The 12445-nt window shown below is 48.5% G+C and overlaps 1 pseudogene; it reads right to left on the reverse strand.

Annotated features, from left to right (window-relative positions):
* Positions 1-3691: 3691 nt before the first annotated feature.
* On the reverse strand, positions 3692-7535 carry LOC119340800 (annotated as a pseudogene).
* Positions 7536-12445: the final 4910 nt, after the last annotated feature.

Here is a 12445-nt window from a genome sequence, read left to right on the forward strand (position 1 = left end):
GGCTAGACCAGGTGGGCGGTTATCACACGGGCGATGCAAGGTGCGAGGCGCGCCAGGCAACTCCGACCATGTAACACCCGGGGCCTCACCCGTTCGATCCGCCCCGATCGGGTGGCTCGTGTTCGGCCGAACGAGCACGTGTACGTTTAGGATTTCATGTTGATTTTTTTATATAGAAGACTATAAAAGGTAAATCATTTGCCATTTATAGAAGAAGAAATGCCAGCTGGGTCTGTCTTGTGGGAGGAGCTCTTTTGACCGGAGGATTTTCGAACAACCAATTCAAAATCGGCACGGCATAGGATTTTACAGGACGCTTGCTCGGGTTGTGAAAAAGCAGAGCACAGCCCCTCTGACATATATCTCTCCCCCCCTCCGACCCCAACACCAAACGGGCGGCACACCAAATCCGCCTTCCTTTCCTTCCCCTGTTTCAAGACACACACCCACCCGCAGCCAAGGCGGCCAAAGCTCTCATTTTTCGCTCTCCCACCAAAACTCATCGCCTCTTCACCGCAATGTCGGATCCAGCAGAGGACGCTGCGGCCCTCGCCCGTGCATGGATCGTGGTGGATCGTCTCACTGCCTCTGTGCCGGAGGGTGGGCTGGCCAAGCTTGCGGGGGCTGACCTGCTGGTGGGGTTTCGGGAGCCGCCGGCGCCTTCGAAGGTCTTCTTGCTCGGCAGCATCTCCGACCGCCCCCTCTACGTAGCCGCGGCCGACGCAAAGGGTTTCTTCGTCCTCTGTGAAGTTCAAGGGCCGGCCTTGCAGGGCCCCGAGGTCTTCTACGGATGCGACGCCGGGAAGGGCGTGGTGACCCGCATCCCGGAGCGCCCCGTCCTCGTCCATCTCGACATCGCCGGAAACGAGTGCGTCGTCGGTCCAAGGGCGACTAAGATCGGCGTCATGGCGAAAAACTTCATCTACCTCGTCGCCGAGCTTTCCCATGCGAGCGCCGACGCGACGCGACTCGCGCTCTTCTGCTACTCCTCTTCCATCGGCCAGTGGGTCGAAAAGGAACTTGCTTTGCCTTCGTTTGCTCTTCGACCATGGCATGGCAATTTCACCATCTCACATCTAAACAAGATGTGGTGGGTCGATCTGTCCTTTGGCGTCTTATGTTGTGATCCTTTCATTGAGAGCCCTGTTCTGACGTACTTCCCGCTTCCGCCCGGCTGCGAGCTCCCGCATCAGGAACAATTATCAAGAACTCGGTGTCTCGGCATCAGTGGAAAGACCCTGCGTTTTGTGAACCTAGAGGGTACGGGCGCTTCAGTGCTTATCAAAGCATGGTCATTTGTTGTGTCTGATGCCGAGCCAGCTGGATGGATGCCAGAGTTTGAGCTGCCAGAAGTTGAAATCTGGGCAGGCCAATCAAACAGACCATATGGTGTTCTGTCAAGCCCCTTTGTCAGTCCAGTAGCCCCAGACTTGGTCTGCATGCTTAAAGGATCAGTTCTTTTCTGCGTGGACTTAAAATCGGGACAAAATTCTCTCGTTTATCGGCTGCCGCCCACCCTGGAAGTAGATGGTGCTACGGGCGTTGAGCCGCGGTTCATGCCATTGCAAATGATGTGGCGCCCATGGGCGATTGTGGCTTCCACGGGTGTGTGCAATGCTCAACTGAAAGACGCGATGCGATTGGAGCGATCTGCACCACCGGTCCAGAGCTGTCTGGTTTATGGCAATACATGCGCGAGGAACAGGACAACGAAGTACATGTATCTGGCAGCGATCGACAGATCAGGAGCTATGTTGATCTGTGCTGGCATTCAGCGCATAGGGGATCCTGCAATCAAGAGGGTCTATTTTGTGAGACATGATATAACTGAGAAGTCACATAAAAGGTTACCTGATCTTGGCCAAGGTGCTCTGGTGCATGGTAATGTTGGTCTTGTCGTGGACAAAGAAGGGGTGTGTGTGGTTGCTGAGCTTGTGCGCACCAAAAACAAGAACAGTGGGCTCATCCGGTTATGGAGATCAGATGATAAAAAGGACAAGTGGACTGATAAGGAGGTGAACTTCCCACTGCAGGGCAGCCGGCGATGGAATGGAAATGGAGCCATCTCATGGGGAGGGAAAATCTGGTGGGTTGACCTGTCCCAAGGGCTGATGTCCTATGACCCATTTGGTGCGAAGTCGAAGCTTTGTTACCTGGCTTTCCCTGGTGGGCATGAAATTGCTGAGAATGATATCAATGCTTCAATTGTAGAGAGTAGGCTGGTCAACATTAGCTGTGGTAAGTTACAGTATGCTGAGCTCCATGGACCAGATGAAGAGCCAGTGATCACAGTATGGACGATGGTCGCTCAAAGCAAGGGAATGAGCTGGAGACGCGAGTATGATCTGAAGATAACTGAGGTATGGTCCAAAAAGAGCTTTCATGGCAAAGGGCTTCGGCGGGAGAGGCCGGCGCTCGCTCTTCTGCACCCCTTCAACAATGAAGTGATCTACCTCACTCAGGAAGCCAAGCTGATCTCTGTCAACGTCAGTTCGGCAGAAGTAAAAGAATGTGTCCCTTGTGTGCTTGAAGATAAGGCTACCGATTGCAGGTCTGGAAAATTTATTGTCTACGACATGCCTCTGAAGTGCATTGGCCTGTTCCCAAGACCCTATGTTCTTTAGTCTTGTGCTTTTATCTAGTACTGTCTTCAGACGAGTAGATCATGTTCCTGGGCATCTATGCATACTTTCGCTGAATCTTGTTATTCCTGTATGGCAATTTTCTATCCTGAACCGTATTATGCCTGTATGGCAATTTTAATGTGGAATTTATGCTTATGCCTCTATGGTTATTTATACATGCAATATTGTTCTGAATTACCAGTATTCTTCCATGACACTATGGTAGAGGTGGATATACATGGCATGAAAGGGCCGTCTGGACAAAATAAAACTGTTTTATCATATGTATGTAACCGCAGCGTGAGCTTTATTTATCATAAACATACATCTCCTAGCAGGAAGATCGGCAAAGTACACAACCAAATGTTCAGGTGCCGCTCCCTGTAGGATTCCTTAGCACACTGGTTCTTGTTACAAATTGTAGAAAAAAACATCGACGAAACAAACAGTGGAAAAACGCTCCCTTTTTGCATTGCAACCTTCCCAGAAATTCAGCAATTGAGGGCTCCCATTCTGCATGATCACGTTAGAATGTCTGTGTGATCTCTTGCCAGCTTCAAACCATCCCTGTCAGCGTGAGCTTCACCAGCTAGTGCATTAGTAAAATGAGGGTACCAGCTAGTGCACCTTTTGCAACAAAATCATAAGATCTATAATCAGTATCCTACAAAATTATGAAGTTTTAGGTCAGGGTATTTGCATGATCCTGATCCCTGGATCCATTCCTATCGATTAATAAAGCCTGGCCGATTGATCTAAAAAGAAGTGTCACACTCTCCACGCACACACACACAAAAAAAAGAATAAGTGTCACGGTCTCTCCAAAAGGGGATCACTGAGCACAGACAGCATATGTGATGGTCAATGTTTTTCCAAAACCAATTCAATCTAGCACAAGCCCTGGAGAAGATGTTTACGAGTCTATCCGCAATCACATATCTTTGGTATACAGCTGAGAAGCTGACAGACAACACAGAGTTTCATGTTCTCATTCTCATTGCACAAGAACAAACTAAACCATTTTCGCAGCACAAAGGGGATGAAATGCAGGTATACAGCCGACAGGGTCAAGCCATGGATACTTCAAGAGAGGACTTCGCAAGCCACAGCAACACAGGATCCTTCCTTTTCAGAACCAGGTAGGTCTCCGCACGCCCAATCTCATCCGAGACCACATCCTCGCGGAAGCCAATCAACTCGAGGACCTCCATCGCAGCTGGTTTTCAGAGGGAAAGGGAAGAACGCAGTTACTCCTATAGTGTGCAGCAGAAGTTTTAAGACTAGTGGGACTTTGCAGAGATAAGAGATGTACCTTTGTAATTCGCCGCGCTCCTTTGGAAATGCAGATTGGTCTAGAAGTTTGGACAAAAGGATGATAATTAGCAACAATCTGTTTTAGTGCATCAGAAGACAAAGCATAACATACAGAAACCAAGCATACCTTGCGCAATCTTCTATATCGAATGCCATTTGGGTTCTCTATCACATTCTTGATAATTTTGAAGAGTGTTTGAAGTGCAGAGGATGCCTCTGAAGGTGTAGCTTGCGACCGAAGCATTTCAATAGCCTTCTGGAGACACGAACAGAGGGCTGCCACTGGCTCTTCTATTCTTTGCAGCTCATCTCTCTTTAAATTAGCAGCATGATCGTCAGGGTCAGGTTCAGACTCCAAAACTGAGTGTTTTCTGCTCTGACCAATCTCCGCTCGAATCTTATTTCCAGGTTTCAGAACAGCTCCACAGGTACTAGCATCCAGATCAGGTTCTCCCATGTGCTTCCCATCAATGCACACCACCTGGTTTTGAATAGAGCTAGAGGAGTCATCAGGATCAGGTTCACATTTCAGAACTGTGGACTCAATTCTCAGCTCCATCTCCACTTCCGTCTTGTTTCCAGATTCCAGGACAAACTCACTAGTACCATCATCAGGATCAGGTTCATTATCATGCTCACCATTGATCTCCTTGTTAAGCATGTCAACATCTGCCGAATCATCAGGATCAGGTTCTAGGCAACCAACAGAGCTTTTCTTGGCAACATCATCAGGAACAGGCTCAGAATAACCTATGGTATTCTGCTCTGTAGATGCCACAAAACCTGCTGATCCTACATCATATTTCTCCACAGATTTAGTAACACTACTGTGGGAACTCCCCAAATCTGTTGATGATGCACTCAAGAGAAGCTGATAAGCAGCTACTCCTTGCAACACACAGGCACTTGCCAGTGAACTCGATCCGCCCCCAAGCTTGTGACCGACAACACGAGCTTCCGTTTCTAAATCAAACGCATCTTCATAGGAATCAGATATTTTGTGGCCACTCAGCACATGTTCACTTGATTTGGTCCAGTCCAAGGACCCAGCTTCCTCATTCAACTGAACAGAAAAATAACTGTAAGTTGAGGATCAGGTGAAGTCAAAGCAAACAGCTGGCAAACAAAGGCAACTGGGGCAGCTAAAATAAAGAACCTGCTTATTAAGAGCGAAAAAGTGGGCATCATGCTCAGAGTGCACCATATGCGCCTGAAATCAATGAATAGACAAGTAAAAAAAAATTAAAAGCCCGTAACTATAGCAAAAAGGTAATCCACATACGAAATACAAATTCTATGGGAATATAAAACCAAAAAAATTACAAGTTCATGGAGCAGAGTTTTCTTGATACTTTCGTATTTCCGAAATCCTTTCAAATCATCAGTTCGTAGGCGAAGGGGTATCTCCTCTCCTATGTTCTATATGAATAGCACACAATATACCCTCAGAAAACAAATATTGCTACGCGATGAATATTAATTGTACTGTATGAGAGTAACTTATATTCACCTTATTGAATCCTAGAATGCATTTTGGACTAACACATACATATCCCACTGGTGCCACTTCAGTCATGATTCCCACTCGCCATCTATGCTGAAAAACCCGAAAAAATTAACTGTCTAAATATGAAACTACACAAAGAAACAGACCTGCCACTTGAAGATTGTTACCTTGTTCATGATCGCAATTATGCCGGGGTTACAAGCAAGCATGTGCATTCTTTTCAGAGCTTCTGAAGGTGGTGGATTCAACTGGCACCCAAAAGGCAAATAAGCACACAATTTTAATTTAAGATGCCATGATTGGCCTACCCACGATTATACAAATCAGACAGAAACTTGCTACTACCAACATGCCATGGTTGTCTAATTCTGGGACGGACGGACGGAGAAAGTAGAGTTTTTAGGCAACACCTGACACGATCAAGGAGTATAAAATGGATTTCATCATTCTAGAAAGTTAGTGGTATGAGATGGAAATGGCTTCAAAATTATGTTCATTTATTCTGGACTAAATAAACAAATTAGCAGACAACATGATTTTGGGTCTTCTATGCTCTCCTGTATAGATATTTGTTTAAATTACACAATCTAGTTTTTCCATACTTTGCAAATCAATATCCATGACATACACACTGCTGACTGCTTGTTATGGCGCTGCTAGAAGGAGGGCGCAAGAGGGCCGGCCCGGGGCCTTTTTGCCCACGGCCGGGCAAGAGGGAAGGGATTTCCTTCTTAATTCTTGCTTGATTAGATTGATACATCTCCTCTCTTTATATAGAGAGGTTTACTTGACTCCCAAGCAAGGCTTACTTGACCCCTAAGCAAGCGACCCTTATCTCTAATTAACCCTAAGACTAATGGGCCCATTAGGCCCATTACGTACTCTAACACTACACCCCACCTGGACATGCAGCTTGTCCCCGAGCTGCAGCCTAACCAACTTATAACCATGACTCGACGCAACACAAACCTAACACCTAAAAACAAGCCTTTTACATCTCGGCTTGTTTTATTATTCTCAACCTGAAATGGACTGGGACGCTTTATTTTGGACCCCTTAACAAAAAGTGGACACCATCCGCACGTCGGATACCAAATTGTTATGGCACTGCTAGAAGGAGGGCGCAAGAGGGCTGGCCGGGGGCCTTTTTGCCCACGGCTGGGCAAGAGGGAAGGGATTTCCTTCTTAATTCTTGCTTGATTAGATTGATACATCTCCTCTCTTTATATAGAGAGGTTTACTTGACTCCCAAGCAAGGCTTGCTTGACCCCTAAGCAAGCGACCCTTATCTCTAATTAACCCTAAGACTAATGGGCCCATTAGGCCCATTACGTACTCTAACACTGCTCGAATGATCCAATGGAAAGAGCATAGAATTATTCAAGCAGGAAGACCAAAAATGTAAAGGTACAAAATAGCATGAGCAGAAGTAAGATTTATAAGCAAACTGGCGTCATGATTGTTATCCAATGGATCTGTCTCATATGAACCGAAAAACACAAATGGGTTCAGAAGATTGACTAACCTCAGCCCCGGGTAAGTGAAGTGTCCGAAAATCACAGAAGATGTATTGCCCCTGTGGAAGTTTTAGTGAAACACGGGGCCTACCTGAAGATCATTGCCTCAGCCATTGTTCTTCCTCTTCAAATCCAATTATCTGCAGATCTGGTCTTTTGCCATTGTCTGATACTTCCTCAATTTCGTCTTCAAAGACACCCATCACTCTAATAGGCTTACCCTGATGCACGAAAAGAGAGAGAGAAAGGTGCATAGAAATGATGTTATTCACCATTGCATTAGCAATTACCCAACAGCATGTTGAATATACATGCAATGCATGCGCATCTTACCTCACTGACAGCAGCTTCTTTCAGTGTTAAGCTTGAATGGGGGTCTAAAAATGGACTGATCAGCTTGGAACCTTTATTTGCAGATTGTGGAACTATGAGCTTCAACGTCTCTGGTTTAACATTAGTCAAATCCTGGAGCAGTTGCCCAAATTCCTTCACCGTACAGCTTGGGTCTGCATCAACATCAAGTTGCCTGCCTCTCCAAGTGACCGATATTCGAGCTATTCTCTGTTCATCCATTTTCTTCCTGACAAAAACCACCTAATGCTGTCAGTTTATGTGTTCGATAAATTATATGATGATCATGATATTATATACAACCAGAGTGTCATCTCATCAATGTTATCAGTGGGAAAGGGAAGATAGAAAATTAAGTAGCCATGAAAATAAGCTCGAGGCATCCTGTTAACACCATGGGGTCAATACTGAACCAACTGCCATCATCCTGTATACTCCCAATTCCCGAGATTCCGTCAGAAGCAGAGGAAAAAATGGAGGCCCGATTGATTATCCGCGCAACCAAAAGGAGGCAGAATTCCCACTGGTATTGCTACCCCAATACTTCCATGTGATCTTTACCGAAGCAGTAGAAAACTAGACTTACAAATTAGTACTACCACAACTGCATACCGTCACCGGTCACACGGACCCCGGGTTCGGTGACGTCACGGCTTCCGTCGCTGGCGTCATCACTGACGGCCTCAGGAGAAGAACAGGTTTACGCCTCCGTCTGAACAGAAATGTGTCTTCTGAACCTGGTTGTGTAACTTGTTGCATATCTTCAAAGACACTCATGATTCTAATAGGCTTACCCTGATGCACGAAAAGAGAGAGAGAAAAATGCATAGAAATGATGTTATTCACCATTGCATTAGCAATTACCCAACAGCATGTTGAATATGCGCGCAATGCATCCGCATCTTACCTCACTGACAGCAGCTTCTTTCAGTGTTAAACTTGAATGGGGGTATGAAAATGGACCGATCAGCTTGGAACCTTTATTTGCAGATTGTGGAACTATGAGCTTCAATGTCTCTGGTTGTAGCGGGATAGCCACCGTGATCTACACCGACGAGGAAGCATATTGGCGCCTTCGGGGCGCTCAGAGATGGGTCCTGTAGGGGGACGCGAATACTGCTTACTTCCAGGCGATCGCCAACGGCGGCCGTAGACGCAACACCATCCCCCTCCTTTGGGATGGGGAGACCCTCCTCCAGGACCCCCGTGACATCCGGACCCATGTCGACGGCTTCTATCGATCCCTCTTCTCTCCCGCTCCTAGGAGCGGCATCTCCCTCGCCCCCGATTGTTGGGCTGGTGCCCAACTTGTATCCGACTCGGAGAACGCGGCCCTGACGGCCCCCTTCTCTGAGCAGGAGGTCTGGGAGGCCATCAGGGGTATGAACCCCTCTTCTGCGCCGGGCCCGGACGGTCTCCCGGTCATTTTCTTCCAGACCTTCTGGAACGTGATTAAAACCGAGGTCATGGCCATCTTCGATGAATTCTTTGTTGGTTCTATTGACCTAGGTCGCCTCAACTACGGGATCATCTCTCTCATCCCCAAGGTCCCTGGGGCGTCTGACATCCGCCAGTTCCGCCCGATCACGGTCATTAACGTGATCTTTCGGATCCTGGCCAAGGGGTTCGCCAATAGGGTGACCCTGCTTGCGGATCGGATAACCCATCCTAACCAGTCGGCCTTCATTAAGGGCCGGTACATCCTGGATGGTGCCCTGGTACTTCATGAGGTTCTTCATGAGGTCCGGGTTAAACGCCTGAAGGCGGTTTTTCTAAAGATCGATTTTCATAAATCATACGACACTGTTAGTTGGACCTTCCTCAGGGAAGTCCTTCTTCGGAAGGGCTTTGATGACCGATGGATCACTAGTCATGCAAATGGTCTCTTGCGGTCGCACGGCGGTCAACATCAACGGCGAGATCGGTCCTTTCTTCCCTACCCTTTGTGGGGTGCGCCAAGGCGACCCCTTCTCCCCGTTCTTCTTCAATATGGTAGTGGACGCTCTTGCCTCCATTCTGGATAAGGCAAAAGCCGCTGGCCACATTCGTGGGATTACCCCCCACCTCTCTGGGGGCTCAGGGATCTCCATCCTCCAGTATGCTGATGACACGATCATCATGGTCGAAGGCTCGAAGGTGGACATCGCCAACCTTAAGTTCCTCCTTCTCTGCTTCCAACACATTCGTGGGATTACCCCCCACCTCTCTGGGGGCTCAGGGATCTCCATCCTCCAGTATGCTGATGACACGATCATCATGGTCGAAGGCTCGGAGGTGGACATCGCCAACCTTAAGTTCCTCCTTCTCTGCTTCCAACGGATGTCGGGCCTCAAGATCAACTTCGACAAGAGTGATGTTATGGTAATGGGATATTCCCCTTCTGAGTCTGTGGCCATTGCCAACAGACTTAACTGCCGCCTGGGCTCTTTCCCCATCTCCTACCTAGGGACGCCCATTAGCGATTCGCGTCTCTCTGCCGCGGACCTGCGGCCCTCCGTGACTAAGCTCCAGTCCCGGTGCGAGCCCTGGCAGGGGAGGTGGCTTTCTAAGGCAGACCGGACTATTCTCATCAACTCATCCCTATCCAGCCTCCTCTTGTTTCTGATGAGTTTCTACAGCCTCCATGAGTCTCTCCATAAGGAGATCGCCACAATTCAGTCCCGATTCTATTGGGCTGGCGAGCATGGCAAGCAGAAGTATCACATGGTCAGCTGGCCTGACATTTGCAAGCCCAGGGAGCAAGGTGGCCTGGGCATCATGTGCTCTAAGAGGATGAATAGTGCCCTTCTCTCCCGGTGGCTGTGGCGCATCGCGCAGGGTCATGGTGGCCTCTGGCTCGACATTATCCGGACTAAATACCTGCGGGGTCAACCCCTTGCCTTCTGCCAGAAATCGGGCGGTTCTCAGTTCTGGCAGTCTCTTGTCCAGCTTCTCCCGGTGCTCCGCATTGGTACCTCCATCTCGGTGGGGTCCGGCCTCTCGACCCTCTTCTGGTTTGATCGCTGGGCCGGCGACTCTCCCTTTGCGGCCCGCTTCCCCGCCCTCTTCTCTATCTCCGTCGATCCCATGATTTCTGTCGATAGGGCCCTTCTTGACTTAGGGCGCCTTGCTTTCCGTCAGGCCTTTGGGCTGGCGGAATCCGCCGCCTGGCGTGAGTTGCTTGATTGCGTTGCTCTGCACGAGCCGTTGGTGGATGGGAGTCAGGACCTTGTGCGCTGGCGCCTGGAGCCTTCGGGCCAGTTCTCCACCAAGTCGCTGTACATGGCCACTGCCCCCTCCTCCGCCCCCCTCCCCCTATCGTTGGTGTGGCCCGTCCGTGTCCCCTTGAAGATTCGCATCTTCATGTGGCAGTGGATTCGCGGTCGGGTCCTGTCTGGTGTGGAGGTCTGCAAGCGCAATGGCCCGGGCACTGGTATATGCCCGCTCTGTGGGGTCCCTGAAGACTCGAACCACATTTTCTTCGCTTGCGTCTCCGCCCAGTTCCTCTGGAGCTGTTTTCGCGAGGTTGTCGGTGGAAGTTGGTGCCACACCAATTTCCCGGACTTATTTGCTGAACTCCAGATGTCCCCCGCGTCCTCTCGCCACATTAGTTGGCTTGAGGTTGGGGTTCTTGCGTGGACTCTTTGGACCATTCGCAATAAGCTTGTGATCCAGCGTACCCCCCTTCGTCGCGCTACTGACGCTCTCTACAAACTCTCGGATTTCTTGCAGCTTTGGCAGCCGCTTAGCCGCCCCCTGGACCGTGACGCCATCTCCGCCTTCATCGCCGACCTCCGCTCGATGGCCGTCCGCCTGTCGCCGCCGCCCCCTCCGCCCCCGCCGGATCCAGACTAGACTCCTTGGGCCTGGAGTGTGTTGTTTTCTTTCTTTCTTTTGGGCTTGTTGAGCTGTGCCCTCAGCAGAACCTGTTTACTGTGTTGTGAGACTCGGGTGGTGTGTGTGTGAACTTGCTTCGGTTTTATGTTTTGTGGCGGTTTGCTTTATTTATAAAGTGGGGCGAAAGCCTTTTTCGGTAATGTCTCTGGTTTAACATTAGTCAAGTCCTGGAGCAGTTGCCCAAATTCCTTCACCGTATAGCTTGCGTCTGCATCAACGCCAAGTTGCCTGCCTCTCCAAGTGACCCACATTCGAGCTATTCTGTTTTGTTCCATTTTGTTCCTGACAAAAACCACCTTGTGCTGTCAGTTTATGTGTTTGATAAATTATGTAATAATCATGCTAGTATTTACAATTTGTAAAGTTTTCTTTACACGTACATCCATCCAGGTTTCCTTTGTACGTCCGGTTTTTCTTTGTATGTAAATAGCGTATCTATACCTATTATTAACGGGAATAGGTATTCTTGGTGGAACCAAACCAAGAATACCTATTCCCTTTAATAGTAGGTATAGATTCAGGAGGAGTCACGGGTTCTCATTAATCACGATGTTGGCGGCTCGGATGTTTTTTTTTTCTCGGCTCGGATGGTCTATGTGTTGCTTATGAGTGTTTTTCTTTAGCATTGTAACCTTTATTAAATCTGGATGCCCGGTAAACAAAGAAACCACTGCTTTTCCTAGAGTATGTGCTTCGGCATTATACTTTCTATTCTCATGTACAAAACGAATATCATGAAAATTACTAGAACGATGGTTTATCTCACTCAAAACCGATGTGAAGTGGCAAGGAACTTCCGAACCAATTATGGGGATCACAGCAGCCACCTTTATTAAATCTGGATGACAAGCCACAGGTGACGCCCGGTAAACAACGAAACCACTGCTTTTGCTAGAGTATGTGCTTCAGCATTATACTTCCTATTCTCATGTACAAAACGAATATCATGAAAATTACTAGAACGATGGTTTATCTCACTCAAAACCGATGTGAAGTGGCAAGGAACTTCCGAACCAATTATGGAGATCACGTCAACCAATCCGAAGCCACACAGATAGAATTGAGATTAAGGTCTGCCGCCAAAGCAAGGGCTTCATTGCATGCTTGTGCTTCCAACGAGGGCGGATCCGTGAGGCCATCAAAGACTCTTGCTGAAGCTCCCAGGAAAACTCCTGCTCTGTCACGGCAGATCATAGCTGCAGCGCCCCTCCTTCCACATCTGGACACGCCTCCATCTACGTTAAGTTTCGCGTCCA

This window comes from Triticum dicoccoides, chromosome 7B (genome assembly GCF_002162155.2).
Source record: "Triticum dicoccoides isolate Atlit2015 ecotype Zavitan chromosome 7B, WEW_v2.0, whole genome shotgun sequence".
In the NCBI taxonomy this organism is placed as follows: Eukaryota; Viridiplantae; Streptophyta; class Magnoliopsida; order Poales; family Poaceae; genus Triticum; species Triticum dicoccoides.